The 25,943-nt window shown below is 44.2% G+C and overlaps 1 long non-coding RNA gene across 1 annotated transcript in view; it reads left to right on the top strand.

Annotated features, from left to right (window-relative positions):
• Positions 1-19,647, top strand: part of LOC137848227 (uncharacterized) — a 70,925-nt gene extending 51,278 nt beyond the window's left edge. The window contains exons 6-7 of the long non-coding RNA XR_011091229.1: positions 671-9,018; positions 18,597-19,647. This is a non-coding gene — a long non-coding RNA (uncharacterized lncRNA). The remainder of the gene's footprint in view (positions 1-670; positions 9,019-18,596) is intronic.
• Positions 19,648-25,943: the final 6,296 nt, after the last annotated feature.

Here is a 25,943-nt window from a genome sequence, read left to right as displayed (position 1 = left end):
GGGGTGGGCTCCAGCACAGTCAGGGAAGGCATGAGGCATCCCATCTGGAAGCAGAAGCATGAATTATCTCTGACAAATAGCAACATGACTGTCCACAGAGATTAAGCTGGGCTCCTCAGGTGTCTGCTCCAAGTGGTACCTCAGGCCCCTCTGAGGACACTCATAGTCCTGATGTCTCTGGGGACCTGGCCCTGGGGCCTCCTGTCACCCTGCCCATGCCCAAAATACCATTTCAGTCCATCCCTCTGAGAAACTGTGTCACTGTTTCTGGGATGACACAATGTAGATTCTGCAGAAAACCCATAAATACAAATAACCATAGGATGCCAATGTCCACAGAAGTAAGATAGGTGACTAAGTCTGTCCTGAATCTTTTGGCTGTTTCTCCAGTGCCCCTCATTTTCTGCGAGCTGTGGTATAACCCATTACTTCTTCCCCAGTATCACACTGCACACAGCACTCTCATACCTTGAACATAAAAGATGCTATAAAAACCTAATTGTATTCTGTATCTGATGTTAGTATAATATTCCCTCAACTAATGGAGGAGTTTGCAGTGCCCATTTAATTTCTCTAATGTTAACTTTCTAGACAAATTTAGCTATGGTACAAAGGTTTTATGTAGAGCAGGATTTTTCCTTTTAATTTCCTTCCTGTTCTTGCTTTTCAGCTGAAGGTCTGATTCTATGGAGCACGTTGTTCTTCTTCCTAGGATGAATTCAGCAAAAATGGAAAGAAGCTGAAAGACCATTAGAGCTGCCTGTGTTTGAAACTTTCACTTTGACCCTTCTTGCAAGTTTGCATTTTTCCTAAGATGGAATATTTGCACCCTAGGTTACTGATGGCTGTGAACAAAGAAATAACAATTTTCCTCAGCAGCCCAGTGTGATGGAGAAATTATGAACTTATTTAAACTGCACTGCTTGAAATGCTTTTAGCTAGCTGTTAAGCTCTGCCTTTAAGTTTACATAAAGAATTAGGAAAAGTTTACCTACTCCAACTTGACCGTCTGAGGGCAGTGTCACCTAATACTTGCTAAAAGTGATGATGTCTGGTCACTGCATACTATCTGCGCTGCACCCACCCTGTGAGGATGTCATCCTAAACTCACAGATGTCAAAGAGAGACTTTCTTCAGATCTTAACTGCATCTTGGACTTGAATACTTTGCACTCACTCTCCTGGGCCACAGTGTTTACTGATGTAAACATTTAACTGCACAGAATAAGTTGTCCTTCACTTAATTTTGTCTTTGTATTTAAAGGCAAACATATGTTTTGGAGCACAGCAAACCATGTGTCCTTCTTGTGGGTGCTTATATTAATTACATGCTTGCAGGCACTATCTCCTGTATTTCCATCTCATCCTGAAACAATGCCTTCTGTTTGTGGTCAGAACATGTGTTTTAGGTAGGAGGAGATGGGAAATCCTATGGAAGGGACATCAGAAGAAAAAGAAATACGTGTCTTCTGGAATGGGTAGACCCTTCAGTTTTCTCCTCTGGACTTGAGGTGCATAGTATAGGGATGACGTGAAAAGGGGGATGGCACCAGGGTGATGGTGATTTATATCAGCTAAGAACCTGACATTATATTTATGGTTTAAGTAGGCTAGCTGTGAGCAACTGAATAGTTTCATGTGTGTTTGAGCTTATGTACATACGAGGTCACATAGGATATAAAGTACATTTACATACAAATGTATCTCAAACCTAATCCTTGCTGTTTTGCTCAGACAGTTCAATGTGAATACCACACACTTATAAGTTCCTCTTTAAACTGTAACAGAAACTATTGCAGTGTGATTTCTTCTGGTGGGAAATGTCATAACAAGTTGATTTTGAGGAGACAAAAAAAAAAAGAGAGAAACAAATGATTCAGTACCTCTCAGTCCTTCTCTAGCAACAAAACTATTTGACTGCAAAGGTCTAATCTATGTCAAATAATTAAGAAAGGGGAAAATAATAATTTTGAAAGAGACATGTAAGAAACCCAAAGGCAGTGGTGATCAGCACAGTAATCCCAATGTGTTAGAGTTGATCAGCCTGAACCTGTTTCCTACTTAAAGCATTAAATGTAGGAGGATCTTTCATATTTTCCAGATGATTAGTGCTGAGAAATCACAGACTGCAGAAGTACAGTGATAGATACAGATGGGTGCTAACATAGAGGTACACTTGTTTAATTAAACACCAGTCTATCAGATGATTTCTAGTGGTTGTTTAGGCACCAATGACCAGCCCTGGGCACTCATGTCAATTCTAAATGCACTGGAGAACAGTTATGGAAATAGCAAAATCTTACTGGAAAACTGATGTCTGGTGGGTGGGAAGTTGGCTCAACCCTTTCTCTTCTTTCATGCATTTTTAAAGACCTGATATCATGTGAAAACACTTGCAATATTGAACTGGAATCAGAAACATCTGGTTTAGGGTAGTACAGGCAGTGGTGAGGGAGTTGTGTCACTTTGTCCAGACCAATTACTAAATTACAGCTTGTCCCTCAGGTCCCCATTAAGATTCACTGGAGCTCCCCACGGCTGCAGCTTCCCCTCTGGGGAGCCTTCCAGCAGCTGCTGCTTTTAGCAGGCTGTTCTTCCTTCTGCTCCTTGCCTTGCCTATGAGTGGGCTCAGAAGTCCTTGCCTTCATGGTGAGGGTCAGTCTTTACCCACTCCCCTGTCCAGGCTCCCTCCCTTGGCTGATGTCTCAGAAGCACTACAGCTGTGGGTCAGGGAAGAGAAGAAGTGCTGAGTTTCCAATGCTTAGTCTTTCTTCTCTCTGCCCCAAGGCTCTTGTAAGGGCCAAACATGGCCTTGATCTGTGAGGGAAGCACCAGCGGCTCTCCCAGATGCCTGCACCCACAGTTTTGTCTGTATCCAGAGCTGTAAACATCACCCTGAGCACTTTCTCAGGAAGGACAAGGAAAACAAGCTGATTATGTGACAAAAATACCCAAAGTCCTGTTTTAATAAAACTTTGGAGAGCAAGGTCTGTGGGAGACACAAACAGGACTGGAACCAGCCCAAGGCTGCACCTGTCCCATGCTGGGAGCCCCCTGTGTGTGGGAAGGGGGAGACTGTGGGCTTAGGGCTCATGCACTGATAGCAATAGGCAGTTTTGCTGTGTTTTGATGGGAATTGTACACAGAGTGCTGCAGTTCTTAATGAGGGGTCTCTCCCTCTCATTTCCCTAGTTCATCATGGTGACTGAACTTTAGTAAAACTTTGTAAATCCACAAAGATTTGTGTCCAGTTTCCTCCACGTTAGTGCACCATTCCCAGTCACTTTTGTGTCACTCAGGTTGTGTAGCTGTATATGGCTGCCTTTTTGGTTGCTTTTGCCTGGTGTAAGAAATGCTGTTAGAAAGAGCCAGCCAGGATCTTACCTCTGACTTTTGTTTCACACCTCTAGTCACATCACTAAGTAGAACCCCCCAGGTTGTGTCTCTCCTGGTTATTTCTTTGATGACATTTTTTCCTACCTTACCTCTTATTGGTTTTCCCACCACAGTGCTGCAGCATTTAGCATCTGGCCTAAAGAGTTTTTTAACCTCATTTCCTTGAGTAATGATCTACACCAGTCATAAAAAGGAGAAATCTGAAGAAAACCACAGGTGATGGTATTCTTAAAGCAGATGATTTTATTTTTTGAAGGGAAAGAAAAATAGTGGTGAAATATTTTCCTGAAAAACACATTGGAACACCTTGTGCAGCATATTACCTGTACACAAAATAGGATGTTCATACTAAGGTGAACCACTGTGCTCTTAGGGCTCCATGCCAATTTGCTTGCTGATCTTCATATTGCCTGGGAGAAAAAGAGAAGAAGGTGGGGGGAGGTGATGGGCAGAGGCCATTGGCACCAGAGGGAGAAGGCTGAGATCTGGTGTTGGAGCAGGACAGGACCACAACTTTTCTTCTGTTGGTCACAGGGAGTTTCAAACTTGAAATTGTTTGTGGAGTGAAGCCATGGGCTGGCCAGATGGAAATAAGTCTCCATACCATGGTACATGGAAAAACGAGTTCATCATGTTCTGTCTTCACTTTGAAGCATTCTTGGCAAATTTAGCCACATCCTGGAAAGAGTGGAGGGGAGGAAGAGCAGAGGGGAGCCAGTAGGCAAATGGGGCTATGGAGTTTGGTTGTACAATGCTTAGGGAAGCTGTTCAGCTTCAAAGGAGAATGCCTGGTTGCTGAGACAGAGTGTACAAAATAATTATGCTTATTTTTTGAACCTCATCACCACTTTTCAGTATTTCTTTTACCACTGTTTTTGTTTTTGTTTTTCTGCAGAGTATAGTGGCAAGAATCCTTCCCCGACAATGGGGTGTAATGGTTGCAGCTAGATCTGTGGCAGGTGGGGCTAACTAAACAGTTGGGAAATAGCACTGCTTTCATGATTGGTGTCAGAAGGTAAAACACAATAAACTCTATTTTTGATATTACAGGTTTTTGGTTTTATTGTTGTTTGTATATATAGTTACACCAAAAATAGCTTTGGTTCATTTGTCATTTCCTTTTTTGGTTGACACACAGTATTTAGCTATTCAGTTCTCTGATGTTCCAGCAAATAGTCAGACAATTTTTAAAATAAATGTTCCCTTAGAGTTTGCATATTTTTCCTTCTGTTCATTTCTAGGTCTGGGAAATGGAAAGAGACTTCAGAAGCAGCCCAAGTTTATTTTAGAAGCTGAGCTATGTTTGCCTTTTTTTCCTTCCCCTTTACCACGGTATTGTTTTCTTCATTTTATTGTCTCAGAGTTGATGTCAGATATGATTTTTTTAGGGTACACTTTGGATTTTCAGGATTTCTAAAAAACTTTTTTTTTTTTTTCTTTTCTGGATCATAGAAGTCAGAATCCCTTTACTGCCAGATGATTAATGTTCACCTTTGTTATTGAGCTGGATGGTCACTAGACTTTTTGCATAAATTTGATCTATAATGTCCTAGTAAAGCCATCCTCCTTCCTCTCTCTCTGTCTCATTTCTCTGCTGTTTACCCTGCTTTCCTGGGGAGATGGTGCTTATGCAACCTCAGCCTCCGTCTGTCACTTTGGTGACTTTTGAACTATGTCAATTTAAATCAAATTTGCGAGAGGTCAAGAGGGAGGTTCCTGCACATTTTATGGAAGTAGGAGGTCTGTTAACAGATGGCTGCACTAACAGTATTGGCCAAACTCCCGAGTCCTCCTGCACATCCTGTGCAGATTCAGGCATGAGGAATGGATGCTCTGCTTGGAGATGGATCCCAGGGTGACTCAGGGCTGGCGGAGATGCAGTACTGATGTCCATGTGCTTTGTCCTGTGCTGTCAGAGCAACCACCTTCTCCTGCCTTGGGCTGTAGCCACTGCAGATTAGAAGTACTGTCCAGAAGGAGGGGAACTTTTGGGGAGAAAATGCATCACTCCACCAGCTGGTGTCATGAATGGCCACTGTCCACCATGCCTGTGCCAGCTTTCCAGCCACCGACAGACGTAGCAGAGCCTCCCTCTTGGAGCAGTTGGTTGCCCCTGGAGGAACTGCAAGGGTCATCTGACATTACAAGGAGGATTTTTAGAAAGAGAATGTCAAGAATGTCTACCTAGAAAGCTCCTCAGCATATATATATATCAGAGAAATGTTAGAACCAGTTTGAATCAGAACACGACACTGTGCATGCCTTCGGTGTACCATCACTAACACACTAATACACCTTCATGTGAGGCTCAGATGGCTGGAATTCACATGCTTGCGGTGACGCTATGCTGCTCAGTCCTTGGGAGGCAGTCCTGAATGGGCTCTGAACCCTCCCAAAACTCCCCAATGCCTTGAAAGCAACATACTTTATTCTGCACCTGGCAGTGCTTGTAAAAGCCACGTTGATCTCCACTGAGCACAGGTGTTTACATTCAGACACTGCTGTGTTAGGCACCTAAACATCATGGGCCAGCAGGTTGGGTGTTTTGGATCCTGCACTGTTAGTTCAAACATATTTTCATGGGCTGGCAGTTAATAAACAGTGCTGCAAGCACAAGTTTGCACTGTGTGTGTGTGCTGCTGCAGGCAGAGAGGTGCCTTGCTGCACAGATACAAAAGCACTGCTGAAGGCATTACTGCAGGTTTGGGAGAAATGTGCATTGTCAGTACAGGCAGTTTTCCTTTCTCTGCTCTCAGATCTATGCCTTTGCTGGGATTTAAGGAAGCCTTCAATGTCCTGACTCATCTCCCCATCCCAAAGTTTATTTAATAAAAGGGGGGCAGCATACACTTGCATGGCTCCAGGTACAGCTGGTAGGTTGCTAGCAGCCTAGAAGGTTTTATTTATTCCTTAGGAGTAGGAATAAACTGAAACATTTATATCCAACTGATTTTCGTATGTTAGACATCATCACACCAATAAAAACAAGAGGGGCTGAAGAAGCAGTGAGATGTGATTATTTCTGATGCTCTCGCTGAAGTTTTATGGTGCATTTTTTAGTCTTGATTATATACCTCGAGGCACAAAACCGGTTAAAGCAGATCTTATATCAGTTTACATTATTTCCTTGGCCTTACTGCTATTTTTTTCATAGAAAATTAACAAGGAAAAAAATGACTTTTAGGGCCTATCATTTCAGCAGATAGCCTTTCCTGCTAAAATGGTCTTATCTGCTGTAGTTTTTGAACGTTTGGCATTCATTGCTAGAAATGCTACCATTTATTTCTTATTCTGAATCCATCTTGCTACAAAATTCAAAGTGTATCCTATTTATAGTCCAATTTTGAAAAGATATAAACATGGATTCTTAGCTTCATGTATGAAGCTAAATATCTACTTAAGTTTTTGAGGAATGCCCTTTTATGAATCACAACAGTTAATTTAATGCTGCATTTTTCTATGTGCCTTCGGTACTGCAATTTGATAAATCCAGAAAGAACTGATTCACCAGCAGAACTTTTCTTTCTGTTTCCTATTTCCTCATGACCAAAGAACAAAAATATGCCAGAGAAGTTTTAGCCAATTTGTGTTTGGGGTTGGTGGAATTGATGAAAATTATTAGTTACTGAAAACCTGAAACCACAAACTACTGCTTAGTTTAGTCCACAGAAAAACTTAAATATCAAGGGAAAAAGGAAAATAAAAAAGAAATTCATCTCACAGGTACATCAGTTAGACTAATTAGTAAACAACTTCAAAAAGAAAAGAAAAGAAAAAAGAAAAGAAAAGAAAAGAAAAGAAAAGAAAAGAAAAGAAAAGAAAAGAAAAGAAAAGAAAAGAAAAGAAAAGAAAAGAAAAGAAAAGAAAAGAAAAGAAAAGAAAAGAAAAGAAAAGAAAAGAGAAAGCTTTGAAATAGAGAAGCATGAATAAATCAGTGGTTATTAGTTATAACAAAATTTATTTTTTAAATTTAAAAATATCTTCATGTGGTCAGTAAATAAGTAAGGCAAAACAAGAAGTAGACCAGAATGCAGAATTAAATTTACAGAAACAGCAGAGCAATGAAACGAGAAAAATATAAGCTATGGACCAGAGAAACATGAGAAACTTGTGGAAAACATTGATTAGGAAAGCCAGAGTATGAGGATGATCTGACCAATGTAGGTTTTTTACTGGATTTGCAGATTAATATCTTTCTGGGGTGGGGGGACCTCCCTGTATTTTACATTTCTTACTCCATGTTCAGGATATTAAAGAATTTAGTAATTCCAATGTGTCAGCTTTTGAGTTTTACCTGAACTCCAGCTATCAGTTATCAAATAGTAAATACAAGAAGGATATAGGATATAATATACTGCCTGTTTGTTGCTTTTCCTTATAATGGCTTATGCATGACAGTGGCTGATAGTTCTGTGGCCAATTTCTTTAGACAGAAAAAAAATAAATCTAAAGTGCAACCTGCTCTGTAGAGAGAAATACCTTCCATTTTCATCCTCAAATCCATACATTTATACTGAAAAGAAAACCCATGAAAAAACAATTCCTAGATAAATAATAAAATGAACGGAGGTTGTTGCTCTTTTCTTGGTCCTTCATGCTGTTGCTGTCTTCACAGCAAAGAGCTGGAAACAGTAAATGACTCTGGCTGCCTGACAGTAACCTGGGGCTCCATCCTGCAGAACAAAAATGAAATCTAAGGGCAAAAGGAATGCAGGGTACAGTGTAGGAGAAAACTACTTAATGAATGTTTGTAATTGGGACATTTCTGGAGCATGCTTAAGCATGCTAGAAAACTGAAAAAGCCTCTGAGACCCCCCCCTGACTTTTCAGATGAGAACTTGAAAACTCAGTTTTTGCTCAAATGCTCTTACTACAAGTGTATTTTCAGATATGAGAAAAGAGTTGGAAGGGTACAGAGTAACAGATGACAAGTACGTGATAGTGATAAATGGGGGGGAAAAAAAGGAGCAATACAAAGATTGTACTTAAAACCCACACAGTTAATTGGAATCCAGTCAGTGCTTTCTTTCTTGGAAAAAGAATAATAATTCGTCTTCAGCTTTGGCAGAAGAACAGCATGCATAAGAGCAAATAATATTTGAAAGTAGAACAAGCCGACATGGCACCAAGTGAGATAAATGCTTATCTCATAATCATTAACTCCTGGCCTAGCTACTGCTCTGCATTGCCAAAAATTCAGGGGTTGGAGAGGAGTTATACAGGCTAAAAATAATAGTTCCGAAGAGCAGCATCAGGAAATACTTGTAACTGAATTTTTCTGTGATCACTGAAGTACTATAAAAACAAAGAAACAAAGAACATCTCCTCTTGGTGGTCCTAAATCACAGATTTGGTGTGATGGCTTCTAATTTTTGCTGCAGAAATAGCTAATGCCTATGTTATTCATAAACCAAGTGCCTGCTTTTGTTGGACAATCTTTTCCATCATTACCTGCCTGAACAAAAAATCCCTGCTGTTCCTAGAAGGGAGGGAAAGTGGTCACAGCAGCTTCTAGACAGCAGATCAAAAGTGTTCTGCACTCCTGTCTCAGCACGAAGTCGATCTACTGTGTTAAGCCATCTATTTAGCAAGATAACCATCTGTCCAGAGTAGGCTTGGTGAGGTAATGGTTTTATTAATTTCTTATATTAAGTAAGATGAGCAGATGAGTCTGCCTGTGGCATTCAGATATGAGAATTTGACCTTTACAAAATTATCAGCTTTCGTTTCTTGTGCAAAACATGATGATTTTCAGTGTATCAGAGGCATTACTGGATGATTTTTCCCAGGGCTTTGAAGTAAGCGTAAGATATCAGGGTGGTAGTTCTGAATTTGTTTTCACATCTGCAGAATAGACACTTTATAATCACCAAAGCTAATGCAGAAGAAAACAATTTCCTCCAGAATTTTTTATTTCCTCTCTGCTGAAGGACATTGATTGCAATTCACATGTTCTAACTTTGCTAGACAAAACTAAACTTTCTTAAAAATCCCATGCTTTTGGTTAGTAGAAACTGTCACTTTCCTTGATAGTTTGTTCAAAATATGCCCTGCATCCTGTTTTAAAATGGTGAAAGGGTTTTAAAAGGTAAAAGGGTGATCTGTTCTTTAGTTGCATTTCCTTCTTAAATTTCCACCTGCTAGTTTTGCCAGAGCATTTCTCCCTGAACTTAAAAGGGCCTCTAGGACTCAGCATTTTCACTGCTTAAAGAAGCCACATGAATGTTGCTTTGCTAAACTGTGCAAATCAAACTTCTGAAGTCTTTCCTTGTATCTCTTTTCCAGCCCTGAAATCATTTATACAGCCCTTATCTTCAGTATCTTGACACTGTCAGCATCTTTTTAGCAATGTGCTAAAGTTGCACAGAATTGCACTTTGAACAATGACTTCTATATTCATGGAAAAACAACAAAACAAAAAAAATGTATTTTGGAACAGATTTTCAGGTAAATTCAGTCTCCAGGATAACGAACAGCTAGGTAACACAAGCTAAGAAAAAAGAGTTTGTGTTTTATTTTTAATTTATTGTATGTAATTTGTGGAGAACATTGAAAATGCTGCTACCAAATACACTAAAATATTGTATGGATATCCCTTTTAGTTGCAAAAAGAAATGCCAACAACATTGCTCATTGTCTCCTGGGATTGCTCAGTCCCGGGATTGCCTGCAGTCCCCTGTGCAGAATGGCTGATGCAGACGTGCCTGGTAACCTGTGCCTTTTGTGCGTGTGTCTGTGTGTGTGTGTGTTCACTTGACTGCAATTGCTTCACCACACTGAGCTTTGTTGTTGTTGTTTTTAATGGCAAATTAAATGCTTAATTTGCCATTTCACTTTACTTCTGTTGTCTTCCACTGGATTTCAGCACACTAGCAAATATTTGGGAGGCAAGTTAACTGGTGTCAGTTCCATTGTTTACTAAATATTCCCTGGCTGCCATCAGCCCATGAACATCCTGATCATTAAATGATTTCCACCACCTTAGCTGAATAAAAAAGCAAAAGCAGACAGTATACAAACTACCACCTGTATGCTCTAGCTCACGATGCTCCCCCAATTCCTTTACTCTCTCCATCAGAGATGTGTGCCATGCACTGTGCTGCGGAGCACCAAACCCACCTGCAGCTGCACCAGGTGAGGAGTAGGCACTGACATACACTGAACTCAAGGGAGAGGAATGTCTGCTCAGCCTTCAAAAAGCTCAGCAGGTTGTTCCTGACAGTCAAGCACAGTTTTTGGTTAATTCTCAGTGCAGTATCTGTGAAGTTGTGGGTGCCCTATGTTGTATTTCTTTGCCTTTGCCACCCCAAGCTAAGCAAGGCCTGATGCTGTTAATTTGTACATGGTAGTGGGTCTGCAAGACCTTCCTGCACGGCTTCTGCATCTGCATAGGGATCTTCTTACCCATGGGACAGCTCAGGTTGAGCAGAAGGTGCAGGGTCCCGTGGCTGAGCTATGGCTGGGGTCAATGTGTCCCAGTGAAACACCAGGAACAAGAGCTGCATGCACAATGCATGGTATGTGCTGCACACTGTCCTTGCCTGCCCAGGAACACTGCAGTGATGGCCAGGAAGAAAGACACAATCAGCTTCAATGCTTGGAGGAATTCGAACCAACTTAGGGCATGCTGTAGCAGATAGAGTGAGGAAAGGGACATTCCCACAGGGACAGGTTTTCCCCAAATTTACCTAAATTTGTTCTGAGCATATGGCTCATGTCTTACTCATTTGTTAAGTTTAGAGCTGCCGAAACACAATGCTTCCAGATATGTCATCTCGTCAGCACTGTGGGGAAGCATTTCAGATTGAATGGGGAAAAGAACCAGGCAGCCATTTAACTTAAATGACACATTGCAGAAATAGCTGTAAGAAAGCCGTAGCCTGTTGGCTATTCCCTTTCCCCTTTGCTGGCATTTGGTGCCAAGGTTCACATGTCCTGAACTGCAAGGGCAACCTCATCAGTTGACAGCAGATGAGGCCCTTGAATTGCTGTTGAACAACAGCATTGGGTGGTGCATGTTGCCTTCAAGTAGACCTTGCAGCTGAGGGAGCACAGCACAGCTATGCTTTTGCTTTACAAACCTCTTCCCAGAAAATCCTAGATATAAACAGCCCAAACATTAATGATAGTAGAGAGAATATACACAACTGGGAAAAGCTATTTAAAGGACTACCTCAGGAAACTGGTGTTTGTTGGTATGTTTTGAACAAGCTGATACAGAAAGATAGCTTAAAGGCAATAACAGCTGTCAGGTCAAAACCCAGAATATCTGTATAGCCCTGGTGAGCTATGACTACATCTGTGGAGCAGAAAGTTGAAGATGTAAAAGTCACTGCTTCAGGATGGGTACATCCTGGGGCAATGCAAGCTGCTGGGTGCACTCCTGGTCTCTGGGGTCCACACAAGGCTGTGGGATTTGTCCTACAACTCAGCTCTTTGCATGTGAAGATGCCATGCTGCACAGGGAGCTGCTTGCTCTTCTTCTGGTTAAATGAGAGGGCTTGGTGTGCTGCTGTGAGGGCATCCACTCTTTTTGCCACTACAGTACACTTCCAGCCACTTATCTTTTCTGTAAGATGCTGCTTGTGTGGAGGCTATGTTTTCTTCTCACCTGTGATGTGTCCCTGTGTGTGGGGTGAAGGTAAGAATCACTTGCTTTTATGAGCCTGTCCCATGGGCTCCGCTGGGATGAGAGAGGAGCCTGTTCCAGAACAGCTGGATAGCTGTGTCCTGCCCCCTTGTGTCCTTCCTGGCTCAGGGAGAGTGGATGGTCTCCTGCCTTCCCTCCATCCCGAGCTGATGTGTCTGTGCCTGACCTTGCAGATCCCTCTGCAAAAAGGTAAACATTCTCATAAATAAATGAGCCCACTGTGCCCATACACTGCTCTTTGCTGCCAAGTGATGAGATTGAGGCTTTCTGCTAACAGTTTTCATTCATGGAAGGGTGTTATCTGCTTTCATATTACACCTGTGTTAGACCTACCTTGGTGCCAATGCTGAGGAGAGGCATGGCACACAGTGAATGATTCCCAGATCCAAGGGTTAAAATCGTATGAGCCTGTAAATAAAAATCCTCATTCTGCAGTGTGTAGCTATTAACAGTACCTGCATCCTGCTTGGAGGTGGCTGAACCATGCTCTGAGAGGAGGCCCCGGCCTAACTGGGTCCCTTAGGGTGTGCTGGGAGCTGCCAGGCTGGGATTCAACTGGGGCCGAGTTGTACCAGGGCTTTCTGTAGTGGTTTGGTGGGGCTGCTTGCTTCTTGAGGGGTCACCACCTCCGTTACCAGACTTTGAATTTCACCCTCTGTGAGCCCACAGTCCCCCTGGCTTTGTCCCTTCTGTGCCTGAAGGAGAAGCTGCCCCTCAGTGGAGGCTGGCCTCCTACACCAATTGCCCCAAAAGGACCAGGGTGGGTTTCCACCTGGCATTGAGCACACCAGGAAGGGGATGGCGGAGAATATTATCAGCTTCTTTAGGCATTTAAATTCAGCTGCGAAATCTCCATTTGCCTTCACCATCATGTCACCACAGAGGTGACATGGCCTGGATATGGATGTGGGTACTGGACCCTCACAACCACCAGGGCAGCGGGGCATGAGTGCTCGGCAGGGCCATCACGCGTGTGCCATGCGCACCCCGGCCTGGGCACAGCCTTGTCCCCGTGTCTGGGTGCCCTCGGATGCCTGGGGGCTCTGAGCTGGGCCAGGAGGGCTTGCAGCCAGCCCAGGGTTTTGGACACCCGATCAGGTATCTCGTGTTTCTCTGCTGGAGCCATGCTGGCTCATGTGTTTTAAGTCTCTTCCACACTGCCCAACAGGCAATGACAGAGGAGAGCTGCACTGTAGGTACAGACATGAGCACAGATGCTGCTGGTGTCGAGGTCCCAACTCTCATCAAAACCATGCAAAGCTTTCTGCTGCAGCCCTAAGGACTTTTATTTTTTATTTTTATTTTAAACTTCATTTGATTTTTTTTTAACTTAATTAAAAATAAAATAAAATTAAAATAAAGACACTGTTCCTGTAACTAGCATGCAGTTCTTACTAAACAAAACCTTGCAAATTAATGGCAGAAATCATGCACATTTTATAAAGTTGAAACAGCTTTAAAAGGGAGAGATAAGTTCTCAGACACATTGTTATAAATGGATCATCAGAACTGCAAGGGAAAACACAGAGAGTGCAAGGGAAAACACAGAGAAACACAGAAAAGGGGACTTTTCTCTGATTTTTGTTTTTTCTCTACTGTAGACATTTCTAAAGAATGCTTCTTTTCCTTTAAAGATTGCCAGACCTCTTCTTTAGTCTCTTGCTGTTCTTGATTTTTATACAGAAACAGCTAACTTACAAATGCTGAATTTGCTGTATTACAGACTTTGAAAGACAGAAACTGATTGTTTAGTTTCTGGAGTGACAGAGGTTTGTTTTTGCAGATGACAAGATGTATCTAATTACAGTATCACATTTGTGGTATGAGTCCTCCACTGACAATTTTACCTGTCCAGTGTAATTATTACTTGCTGCCTAACTTCATTAGAAGTTGTTCTCTTTAGAATTGTTTTGATATTTAGGAGCCAGAAGATGTAATGTGAAGGCTATTTCATTAAAGCTCACTACAATCTGGCATATTTCAGATTTTTACAGGCTGCTTTCTATAAAACTGTGTATGTCTATAGCCAGAATATGTGCAAGGCAGAAGTTTATCTGTTTGCTGGATCATTGCTGATTTTTTTTGCGTGACAAAAGAGCATATGGTTGCTAGCTTACCCAAATAGGAGGAGATAAAGTCATTCTTCTTAAAGGAGAAAAAAAAAAAAAAGATATATGCTTTTTAAAATGCTTTTAAAATATACAAGTAAAATGTTAATGTGAATAATGCTAAGTCAGCTTGCTCCAACTGGGAATCTGCCCCATGTAGTCATAATCAGAGGGATGGGCATTAATCTGTTTATTCAACTGCACAAAGTTCAGCAGAATAACTGTTCTCACTAATTGCTAATGGGTGAAATTGCTGGTGCTTATAGGGAGACATTCTGGTAACAGATAATTAAGCGACTAAGTATTTGAAAATGTCAGGAGAGAAAAATGATCTTTTCACCTCACTGAGTTCATTTCTAAAACTGTGTCAGCTGAGCTCACTCTACTCCCTTACAGTTAGCCTGTAGCTCTGCTGGGAGAGCAAAGAAAAGGAAGGAAATTGGGGAAAACACCTTGTTTTGTCCCCCCTTTGCCAGCTGCTGCCTGTGCTTGAGGAGAAGGGCTCCAGACATCAGCTGCATTCAGGGCAATGTTTTGCAAACTGTTACAGGTGGCTCTCGCTTGCACTGACTTTTACAGATGGGTCTTGATCCTCCTTTGTTTCATGGCTGAAAGAAGTCGCTCCTTCCCAAGAGCAATGTCTCTGTGCTGCTGCACCCAGGAGGCTCCCCTGTGGCTGAGACATGCTCCTGGTGCCTCTCTTTTTAAAGAGGTACTAGAGTGTGGGTGGGCAGGTTTTCAGCTCTACAGAAGGGGAGAAAGCATAGGGGCCCCTCTCAGACTTTGCAAGGTCTTCTCAGAAGGAGAAGACAATCCAGCCAGCAAGAGGACAAGAGCCCTAATGTGGTATTTTGGCCTCTCCACCACTTTTGAAATTCATTTCTGTACGTGCAATAGAGGTCTGAACATGGCTGGCCAGTGCACGGGAGCACTGCCCAGCCCCTTGGGCCTCAGGGCAATGCAGCAAGTGCCTGACCTCCTGGCATTTCAGCAGCCTCTGGGGCAGCAGTATGAGCCCCGGGCACAAGGGCAAGGCCACTGCAGGCAGAGCTTCAAAAGCTGACATGTCACCCCAAGGCCACAGCACCTGCTTCAAATCTAGCACTCTTTTTGGCTGAGGATGTGGGACACGCTCCTTCTGCTCACGCTCTGCTGCAGCCCCCAGGAGGACTATGCATATGAAGTGCTGGCTGGCTCCTGGGGTCACGGATTTCCTGGCAGCAGCAGAGTTCAGATATCTCTGGTAGCTATTTCCACACATCATTAGAATGCCCCCAACTCTCCGGTCTCTCATGTGTGAGCCTGTCCTTTCCAGCACCTCTTTGCAGTACAATCCAACGTCACCTTGCAATCCCCTGTAACTCAGGTAGGGAAAGGGCAGGGTATTTCCCACATTTTGCCACTGAGCATATATGGGTGTTTCTCGTTATATCTTGGTGACAGTGAATTTGTGATGAAAAGCAAGGCTTCCACCATAGAGACCTTGCACTGCTAATTCCCAAGTGTTGTCACTCCAGGTATCACCCAAATTCACCATTTCCTGCAGCCCTGCCTGCTCACCCCTTAATGGTGGCGTGCTGATGCAACATGGAACACTTGTCTAGTGAAGGGTAACTGTTACAGTGAAATATAATATTGCAGAAACTCCTGCCTCCAGAAATACCAGTACATCCTTGTCCATTTGCTCCAGTTGCACTGAGCAGAGTGCAGAGCCTTGTACCAGGGTCTGAGTGCTCACTCTGGACGCTGGACTGCGTTAGTGTTCAGCTGAAGTGAATTTTTCTCAATAGTCTGAAAGTTAAAAGCCTTTAAGTTACAAGGCTGTAAAAAGAGTGACAGATGTAGTCCATTTTGAAAAAAAAAAAAATCTACTTTGCTCACACACATTCTTAGCCCACTCCAAAATCTCCCATCTCCAGTAACACTGCAGCAAGCAGATGAAAGCCTGCTCTTCGAGATCAGCCTCATACAAAGCTGGCCAGGGACAACAGAACAGCTACTATGGGCTTTTATCAGACCCATGTTGTTTGTCATGTGAATAAAATGCAAGGCAGATGTTCTCTATAAATGATCTCCAGTGATGGGGGATGAACAAAAACACTGGTTCCTTGCAGCTGAGGGCATGGCTGGAGGGCTGTGTGTGAAGCCAAAAGCTGTGGGCACTCCACAAATGGATATTTGTGCCAGTGGTCTGATAATGTATGATGCTCTGGGGTGAAGGGCAGGTTCAGGTGCGCACAGTAAGGGGTTGGGCTTTTATCATGTCCCACCGTTTTCAGTCTGGCTTGCCCATGACATGTGCAAAATAGCTGGGTGAAAAACAGGCTTTGTGATTGTGTGGACAGTTGAAAACAAATATGGTGGGAAAGCCACCAAATAAGCAATAAGAAAGCTTGAAGAATTTTACTGAATTAATGCCAAAATGCTGGCTGACCTTTTAAAGCTATTTCAGCTTCATTTTGGCTTTAGTTAATGTTCTCCAAAACCTTTTTCCCTTTTTAGGGGGGCACTTGGATCAACTTTAAAGTGGAGAACGGTGTTTCAAAATAAGGAATAGAGAAGTTCAACATCGAATGGAAATGGTACAGCATTGTAAAACAAATCTCTGCATGTCAAAGCCACAGAAATTATGAGCTTTGATATACTTTTGCAATTTTTTTTCCTTGAAAACTTATCAAGTTTGACCCAGTTCCTTAAAATATTGCTATTTAACAGATCCACTCATTGACAGGAAGACTCCTTCCCCACCTAATCCAGAGTTAAAGCAGTGAGCTGCAGTCCTGTGAGTTAAGGTGTTTGCATTGGGGCTGCAGCAGGCTCACGTCTTCCTCTGACATAAATTCACCAGTGAGACTTGCAGCTCAGGGAAGGGTAAAATCAGTAGAGCTACACAGTTGTAAAACCAGAGCTACTCAGTGGGGAATCAGGAATAGGCTTCTAATTTTACACCACGGGGGCAAAGAAAAAGGAGTTTAAAGTTAATTAAAATCAAAAGAATCCCTTTGTAAATTATGTCTGAGGATGTCGGAAGGGAAAGGACAGAGGCAAATGAATATTTAAGAAGGGGAATTTAACTAATTCTGGTAGAGGCTGGTATTGCTCACCTTCAGCCTCACCGCCTTTCTTACAGCTGAGGGGTGCTGCAAATGCAGAGTCTGCTTCCAAGATGCTTGAGGGGTGTGGAGCCCACTGCCCTCTGACAATGAGAAGTCAGAGGTTGGACTAGATAGTCTTGTAGGTCCTTTCCAACCTCGTGTTTGTATGATTAAATCAGAGGAGCTGCACCCACCCTGCGGGAATCAGGAGGGACCTGCTGTCTGCAGGGAAGCTGTGGCTTAGAGCGTCCCTACTTCCATCTCCCTGGACAAGGGGAATTATAATTCTGCCCCGGAGATGCCACCCAGCACCAGCCATCATCCAGCACCTCCTGCTAGTAGGAGGCTTCCTTGCACAGCCTGGAGGATGCTGTCTCCAGCACAAAACCTGCACAGGTCCACCTGAATGAGCTCAGTCTGGTGTTAATCCGTTGCTGGGTGCCATTGGCCAAATTATGCTGTCACCTGCATAAACCTGCATAAAGTAGCTCCACTACTTTGTCTGAGATAATCCAGATTTATGCCACACTGATTAGCAGCAGAGTTTGTTCCTGTGATTTTATAATGCCGTGACTGCAGGTTTACTAGTCCTCAGGGTCTGGAGCAAAAGTAGTTGTATTTACTTGCTCTGAATTTAAAGCACATTTTGCTGTGGTCCTTTAACTAAAGCATCTTTCGGAAGTGTGGATCTCTCAGATCAATATATCCTCTTCTGCCAGTGAATTGTAGCTGAACGTCCAGAGCCATGCAGGACCCATAAAGTACCAGTCTGTAACAGAATTTCACCTTGGTGTGTCTAGCATCTCCCAGTGTGTTATATGAGGCATTAGTCCCTGACCTTTCAGAGCTCAGCAACCGGCAATCCCACCCATCTGCAGGCTGCTTTGTTGCTGCTTCAGGTGGTGGGTAACCCACTGCCTTCCCCTGGGTGAGTTATTACAGCACATCATCACCCTGTACCAATGAGATGAATCAATACCAAAAATCCCATGAGTGCATTTTTGGTGGAAATATCTGGAAACACATTTTTCCACCTCTCACAACCAGCTTTTTAACAAAACCATCTGGATTTTCCTGACTGTAGGTGACAGCTTTATATGTAATTGGGAGTTACCTGCAAAACCTTGTCACAACTATGAAGTCCAGCAGGATGGGGATTTGCCACATACATCTCTCTGGGAATATTAACTACTAACAGCACTTGGCTCCCAAACCATAAAACCTCTGCCTGTGGAAGGTGGCTGCTAGGGCCAGAAAGTCACTTTGCAAACATGGAATTTGGGATGGGGACAGCAGGCATACAGTAAACATAAGGATTTATTCCCATCTTTAATGCTGTTTTATTCAGGTGCTGCGATCTGAAAGGAAAGGCAAAGCTCTGAGTCCAGCTGGGGAAGCGATCCCTGGCAGGACTGAATGATGTCCTGCCTCCCGAGTTCTGGTTGTGCTGCTCATCATCCCCGTATGATGGAAAGAGTCGCTGCTGCAATCTGTCTTGAAAGCACACTTCGGCTGCAGCAGAGGGCCTTAAAGCAACAAAATGTGACAACTCACCGAAACACGCAATTTAAATAAAAAGTGGAGCAGACAAATAAAGGCCTCCAATGAATAGTGTTAGTTTATAATAAGAAAGGGAATTGTAATTTAGTCATGGTTGAATGTTTCCCATTTCCTCTTACTGCTCATAGCCCCTCTTTGTAATTGTGCTTTTGTGGAGAGAGAGGTGTTGGGATTCTCAGGGGCTTTGGGAATATCTTTTCTTTATCCTGTAAGCACCTGTCTGTTCCCTCCATGGCACAGCCTCTAATCCTGCCCTGGATGCAGTGAGACAAAATGAGCTGCTAATTTCATGGTTGAAGTCAGAAGAGATAATATCTGCTCAATTCCCTGCATAAAAGCTGCTCTCCAGCATAAGCCTCCTGGAATTCTGCTTTTGTGGCCCCAAAAGGATCAGGATACGAGGATCTGGTCAGGTGGGCACAGTCTCTGGGTGTACTAAAAAATAGAATGACAGGGTTGCTTGATACTAAATAAAAATTTTAATAAGAATTGAGTCACAGAAAGCTTTTTGTTGCCTTCCCTTTTTATTCTCAATGTGTGCTCTAACCATGCCTGTGGAATACAGCTTGTCCGTGCACGTAGGTACAATCTGATTCATGTTGACACCTTGTAAAGACTGGGGAGGTGTTATTCAGGCAGCTGCAAGGGCACTTCTCGGAGAGTGGGAAGGAACACTGTATTATGCCCCCTCTAATGTGAGCTTTTAAAGGTTACCGTATTTGTACAGCGTGTTCAAAGACATCAAACTCAGGCTCCAGCAGGAAGCAGAGTCAGGAGAGGGTTAAGGAAGGCAGTGATGCCTGATGTTAACATCTTTCCTCTTTTTCAGCTTTGTAAAAGATAAACGCTTCAGATTTCAATCTGTGGTTCCCAGCAGTGCTTTGGGAACACTGCAGTAGGCCCGCAAAAATCGCTAATGCTGGGCCAAGCCGAGATAATGCGTCTCAGCAGGAATGACATAATGCCCTAAAAGAAGACTATGATGTAATGCATATCTCAGAAAATCAGAGCCAATTTCTGCTACCAAGCCTTGAAGTCTAGCGCTAATGCTGCAATATGCAAAACTTGGGGGGGGGGGGGGGGGGGGGGGGAGGATAGAGAGGGTTAGATCTTTTCTTCTTTTTATTTTTATTTTTTATTTTTGGAGGAATAATTTTGCAAGGCTTACAGCACTTTGTGCACTCTGCATCGGTTGCTGGAGGAGCTTTTCTGTCTCTCTACACACTTCTTGCAGTTCGGGTGCATGCTGAAAGCCATTAAGCATTTCACCTTGGTTGAGGTGCCTGCAATACATTAATACAAACGCAGTAATTTATAGCGTTAACATGGCTGTTTATGCAGGTGAGGCATAAAGCGTATATAGCATATTACAGTAAATCCCGCTTAATGAAGGTGTTACGTGGGGATTTATTGGAATCACTAATGTCTCATGGAAAAGTTAAGCAGTATTTGTGCTAAGCTCAGCTTGGGCACCAGCCAATGCGACTCCTCAGTCCTTGGTGGAGTTGCCCCCCCCGGGGAAGGTGAGCCAGATTTGGGCCCGTGCAGTTTGTAAGCCATCCCGTCGGGCTTTCCTGTCTTGTATTAATACACACACAGACAGAGCAGCAAGACGTGCCTGCTGCCCAGTGCTCCTCTGGTGCACAAGCAGGCAGGACTGGCATGTGGGAAACTGCTGCAAGCTTTATTTACAAGCAGGGCATCTCTGAGCAAGCTGCTGACAGCCCCCAGCCCTTACAAGAAGCTGCTCCCTTTGGGGACGATGGCTGGAGCCTCTGCCACCCGCTGGCTCAGCCCCTCTGAGGCAGGATGGAGCTGTGGGGCTGGATCTGCAGCTGAGGAAAAGTCACGATGGTTGGAGGGGAAGGCAGCAGCACTCACGGGGCAGGATCTGGCCATGGCCACCCTACTGTGATGCTGTGGAAATGTGTTCCCTTTGTGTGAAGGCTCTGTCTTCATCTCACCAATGTCATACCTCCAGTCCTCCACAGCCAGACGTGGTCTGGTCTGTGCATGAGACCAGGGACCTCCCAGAGGCCCTGCCCAAGCCTCCTGCAGAAGGAAAACCATATAGAAAACCCTCACATCTGCCCACAGATTTTCCTAAGGACATATCTGGAGCACCAACATTGCTTCAAGAGTATTTGCACTGGAAACCAGAATTTTTAAAAAATACCCATCGAGTCGGTTTCTTTCTACCCTGGGGTCCTGCTCAGTGCCACGCAGCCCTCTGCTGCAGCCACCAACTGGGGTTTATACTGTCGTGATCTCCTTGTGACACAGAGCTGGTCTGCTCTAATCAAAGCATCTCTGCCCCCGCAGCCGAGGTATTAATGTGTAACCTCAGCTGGCTGAGGTTTAATTCAAGGTTTACATTTTTGCTTCTCCTTGTTAAGAAACACTGGGAGTGTCACATATTGGAGGCTTGTGTTTGCTTGCAGACGAGGTACGAGGTCGCTAACTCAGATTCAGCAGCAAGTAAACTTGTGACCTTGTTCTAAAAATTAATAAACCGCCACCAGTACCTCTAACGGAGGGGGAAGCCGGCATCTGCTTGTGTTAGCTCAAGCCTGGACCTGCTTTTTGTTCGGAGTGACCTGACTGCAAATGGAGGCTGCTGTGCTTTATGCTGCAGACTGCTTTCTAGAGGAGACTGACCCGCGACGCGTGGCATCATTAAATTGGGAATGATGCTGGACATGCACTGCAACCGCACAAGTGAAAGGTGAGCTGCTGCCTCAAATTGTTTTAAAAACTCATTATCGTTAATAAATACCAAGCTGTGTTACGTGCACCATTTCATTAAAAGAAGATATCCAGAAGGAGAGCTTAATTATCTTGCTCTAGTAAAATACCCCAGGGGCAAGAGGGGAATGTATAATTACAGTGATGATATGGCCTACTGGTCTGCTGGTGGGCCAGAGAGATGAGGACCTGGCTCGCTAATCCTGACCTTGACTGTGACGTGTGTGACTGTTGGGGCAGGTCATTTAACCTCCTTTCCAACACTGGAGCCCCAGGACTTCCAGAGGTAAGTAATCAGCATGCCCTGAAGACTCATTTTTGTGTAAGGACTGGAGAATTTTGGCTTTCCCCATTTGCCCTCATGCATGCTCAGACGCCTCCTCACCTTGTCACAGCTGACTTTGGTTCAGCAGCCCGCAGCACATCACCGAAGAAGGCACGACCTGATGTGTCGCTGTGGCAGCCAGTACCCAGACACTCCGAAATTGCCCCATGCTGACAAAACCGCATATGAAACAGTGTACCTGCTAACATCAGACACGTGGGACTAATTTCGGTAAAAGATTAGGAAAGAGGAGCACGGGGCAGGGTTTACAATATAACCGCACCTGCAACCAGTGCAGTGGCTTGTGCATCTTCAAATCAGCGCAGAGAGAGTCAGGGAGCAGCAAAACTGCATTTGTACACTACAAACACATCCACGATTCTTGGTACCCTGGAGTATCTAGTGGTGCCGCTGACCTCTTTGCCCACATCCAAATCTCTTCACCTACTGCTTACTACTCCAGACAGAAGAGTGCTAACGTGGACCTGACCAGCTGTCTTTTGCTCCAGGACATCCAGTTTAGTGCTCACAACCTCATAACCTGCTGTGAGCTGTGAGTCCATAGCTTCTAGAGCTCTCTCAGTGCTGGTGGTGCACAGATGTCCCATGTCCAGCACTGCCCAGAGGGTGAGGGGTTCAATCCTGACACCCCACTCTGCTACCTCAATATTTACCATGGCTGCAGCACTTCTCATTTGTGCATCTTGAAAGCTGCACATGTGTGAGTTTCACATCCCGTCTCTGAGGGGTAGTAAAGCCTAGGAGCTGGCTTGATTAATCCTAACTTCAAGGTACAGTGAGATCTACTAAGGAAAAGAAATTTTCTTCTTAGAAATGTCCCATAGGATGAGAAATTGAAAAAGCCATGGCCAGAGGAGCCTTTCTCTCCCAGACCAAGGGGCAGGGATAAAAAGTGTTGGAGTGAGGTATCCCATACTCTGAAGGGTACAGCCAGAACTCATCAGCTCCTCCCTCCTGACCCACCCCATGGCATGAGAACAATAGGTCTCTACACCACTAAAGGCAATAAATTTAGAAGGAATTACAAAGGGTATTGCTTTGCAAAATGAGTAGACAGCCTGTGGTCTTCACTAGTGCAGACATTCAATGGCAGGCATGTATGGCTGGATTTTTAAAGAGCATTGGTGAATTTAATCATCACTGGCTACTACATGTAGCACTAAGCTAATCCAGAGCTGGATTTCACTCTGCCTTGTTGCAACTGATTACCTCTGGGGTATACATGTACCTGACCTGTGTGGGAGAAATTCACAACTGACTGAGTATATCCAAGGTTTTTTTTTTTTTCATGTTTTTTTTTTTTTTTTTTGTTTGTTTGTTTGTTTGTTTTGTTTGTTTTTCTCTCTGAATCTTTATTTGTAATATTTCCAAACACATGAGGCTGAAGCAATTGGAATAACATTGGAATGAGAATGTCCAAAGCTAAAAGCCAGACCCAAAGAGGAACCTGGGAGTCAAGCTCTTTCTTGTTTGCATATCCAACTCAGCGCTGCACTCAGCAGGAGTCCACAGACATGTAATACCTAGATGTCTTGTTGGATCTGACCCAGTGGGGTAAAGTAGCAGCTGCCATTAGCTGCATATACCCTGCACGACTGAAACAGGAAGGGAAATGAATCCTGAACACTGTGAAAACCTCCTGGGTTTAACTGCACATATCCAAGCACGGGTCTCACCTCTCTCATTCCTCTGGGTACTGCAGAGTGACCGACTGGCCCCTGGCCCTGCAGAACAGCCTGTGACAGCAGCGCTGGGGAGGCAGGAGTCGGTGGCGGAACAGCTCAGGACACTGTTGGGCACCCGTTTAATTTCACAGAGCAGGCCCTGTTCCCAGTCCCGCAGTGCAGCTCTCTTTTCATTTTGTATTTCTGGTGGGTGCTCCGGAGAGATGAACGTGTTCGAGCTGCAGGATGCTGCAGTGCAAGCAGCTGCCAGAGGAGCAGAAGACACGGCAGCTCTGGCATAAAACAGAGGAGAAACAAGTGTTTCTGAGTCCCTAGCATGGGCTGGGGCTGCTGAGGGCTCAGCAACTCTCATCAGCAGGTCCATGACCCAATAAACATGCTGGGTGGCTTCAGCTGAGGGACGGCTGTGCTGCTGCAGGCTGGGGAGGCTTGTGGCCACAACGGGTGCAGCCAGGGCATCGCCAGGACAGAGGTGCACAGCTCCCTCCCCACCCAGAACCTGCACTCAGCAGGGAGCCCTCTGCCTGCCCCATCCCCATCAGGCATCGTGCCACCATCCTGCACAACTTCTGGGAGTGATTTGTGGCTCCAGGCAGGGCTGGGGGCACCTCCCGTTAAGAGGCCTGCACAATATTTTCCATTTAAGAGGCTGTGTTCAGTTGCTTCTCTTTCTGCCAAGCATATCTGACTCAAGCTGCTGTTTTATTTTAATTGTATCTGAAACAATGTCATTTTTTTCTGAAAGTGAGAGCAGTGGAAAAGACATTGTTTTTTTTTTTTCATATAAAATCTGGCAATACTTTGGTGCTGAGGAGTGCAGAGCATCATCCTGTGGGGTACCTAGTGGAAATCTGCCCTAGTTGTCAGCCCATTCATGCAGGCTTCGTGACAACCTGCTGGAGCTGTGTGTAGACCTGGCCTCCCCATGGCTCCAGCTGCAGTGGGATAGTAGGGCTCATGTGTCATGCAGCTTGCAGAAGGGCTTTTGAAACACAGGAGATGAATTTTTCCTACTTTGGGCTGAGTAGCGTGGGAGCAAGTGAGCACTAGAGGCGTTGTGAGAGCGTGACTCAGAAAGCAGATGAAGGAGGGAAGAAGTTGGCTCTCCTACTTTTCAAAACTGCATGAAGATACTTACTTGGCCCAATGTTCTGACCTAATGCAAGGTTTTGGGTTCACAGGTTTTCTTTAAAATGGATGAGTTCCCTGGATATAAGTGATACCTGCACATAAGATAGATGTGATGTTCCCAGAGTCTGTGTGCTGAGGAATTGTCCTACATAAAAAAGTTGTGTGTGTGCAACACCAGCTGCTGAGAGTCACAGGGTCACAGAATCACAAAGTGGTTTGGGTTGCAAGGAACATTAAACATCATCTAGTTCCAACCCTCTGAGATTGAACTCTGAAATTCAACTAGCAATATAATAAAAATTAATAATTTTATCCAAGGGTACATTTAAATCCCCCTGCTTATGAAAATGTCATAAGAAATCTCCAAGACTGACACCATATATACCTGTATGTTGTGCCTTACCAGTATCTTCCTCTACCTCACACACTTACATGCTCACAAGCCTAAAAGGTTATAGGTCTTTTTCTAGTGGCTGAAGTGCAAAGTCAACCTGAAAAGGAAAAAGCCCATGGCTTCAGCTTTACCTTCACACAATGGGCATTTACAGCGCAGCATCCCATGTTTGTGGGGATTTGGTTGCACTAGCTATGGGAGCACCAAACTGTTTGAAATAAAGGGTTTTGAGAGAAAGAAACTGGACATATATATCCTGTCTACTCAAGTTAAACACTAGATCCTGCACACAGAAACCCTTATGTAAGCACTTCCATGACCCGCATCATTCAGAAAATGGAACAAGAGATGCAGCACACTCTACCTGAGGGAAGCTGTGTCACCTGCAGTATTGCTGGCCAGGGCTTGCAGCTCCCTCCCCAGCCCAAGCTGCCCCAAAGCTCCTCTCTGGCTCAGGGAAAGAACGCACAAGTCTGCTCAACATGAGCTGGAAGCAGAGACACATGAGGGGACCTTGCTCAGTGGCAGCTGATGATGTTTTTTGATCTACAATCCCAGCTCCTGCAAGATCTGTTTTACTTCTCTGAACTCTGGAAAACCCACTGGACCTGTCTCTTTCTGCAGCAAGCTGCAATCTGTCACATATTTCACCATTTTCTACAATCTTGTGCCTATACCACTGTGCTCTGAGCTGTGGGCTGTCTCTCTGCTGTTACAACACCTAGGACAAAGGGGATCCACACCTCCTTATGGGCTTCTGGGTTTCAGAAACAGAATTCATCCCTTCTGCTTGTTCTTGTGAAGTGCAAAGCCTTAGGCTGACTCCAGCGGAAA

This window comes from Anas acuta, chromosome Z, assembly GCF_963932015.1.
Source record: "Anas acuta chromosome Z, bAnaAcu1.1, whole genome shotgun sequence".
NCBI classification, from domain to species: domain Eukaryota; kingdom Metazoa; phylum Chordata; class Aves; order Anseriformes; family Anatidae; genus Anas; species Anas acuta.
Note: the sequence above shows the minus strand (reverse complement) of the source record. Positions and strands in the feature narration are given on the sequence as shown.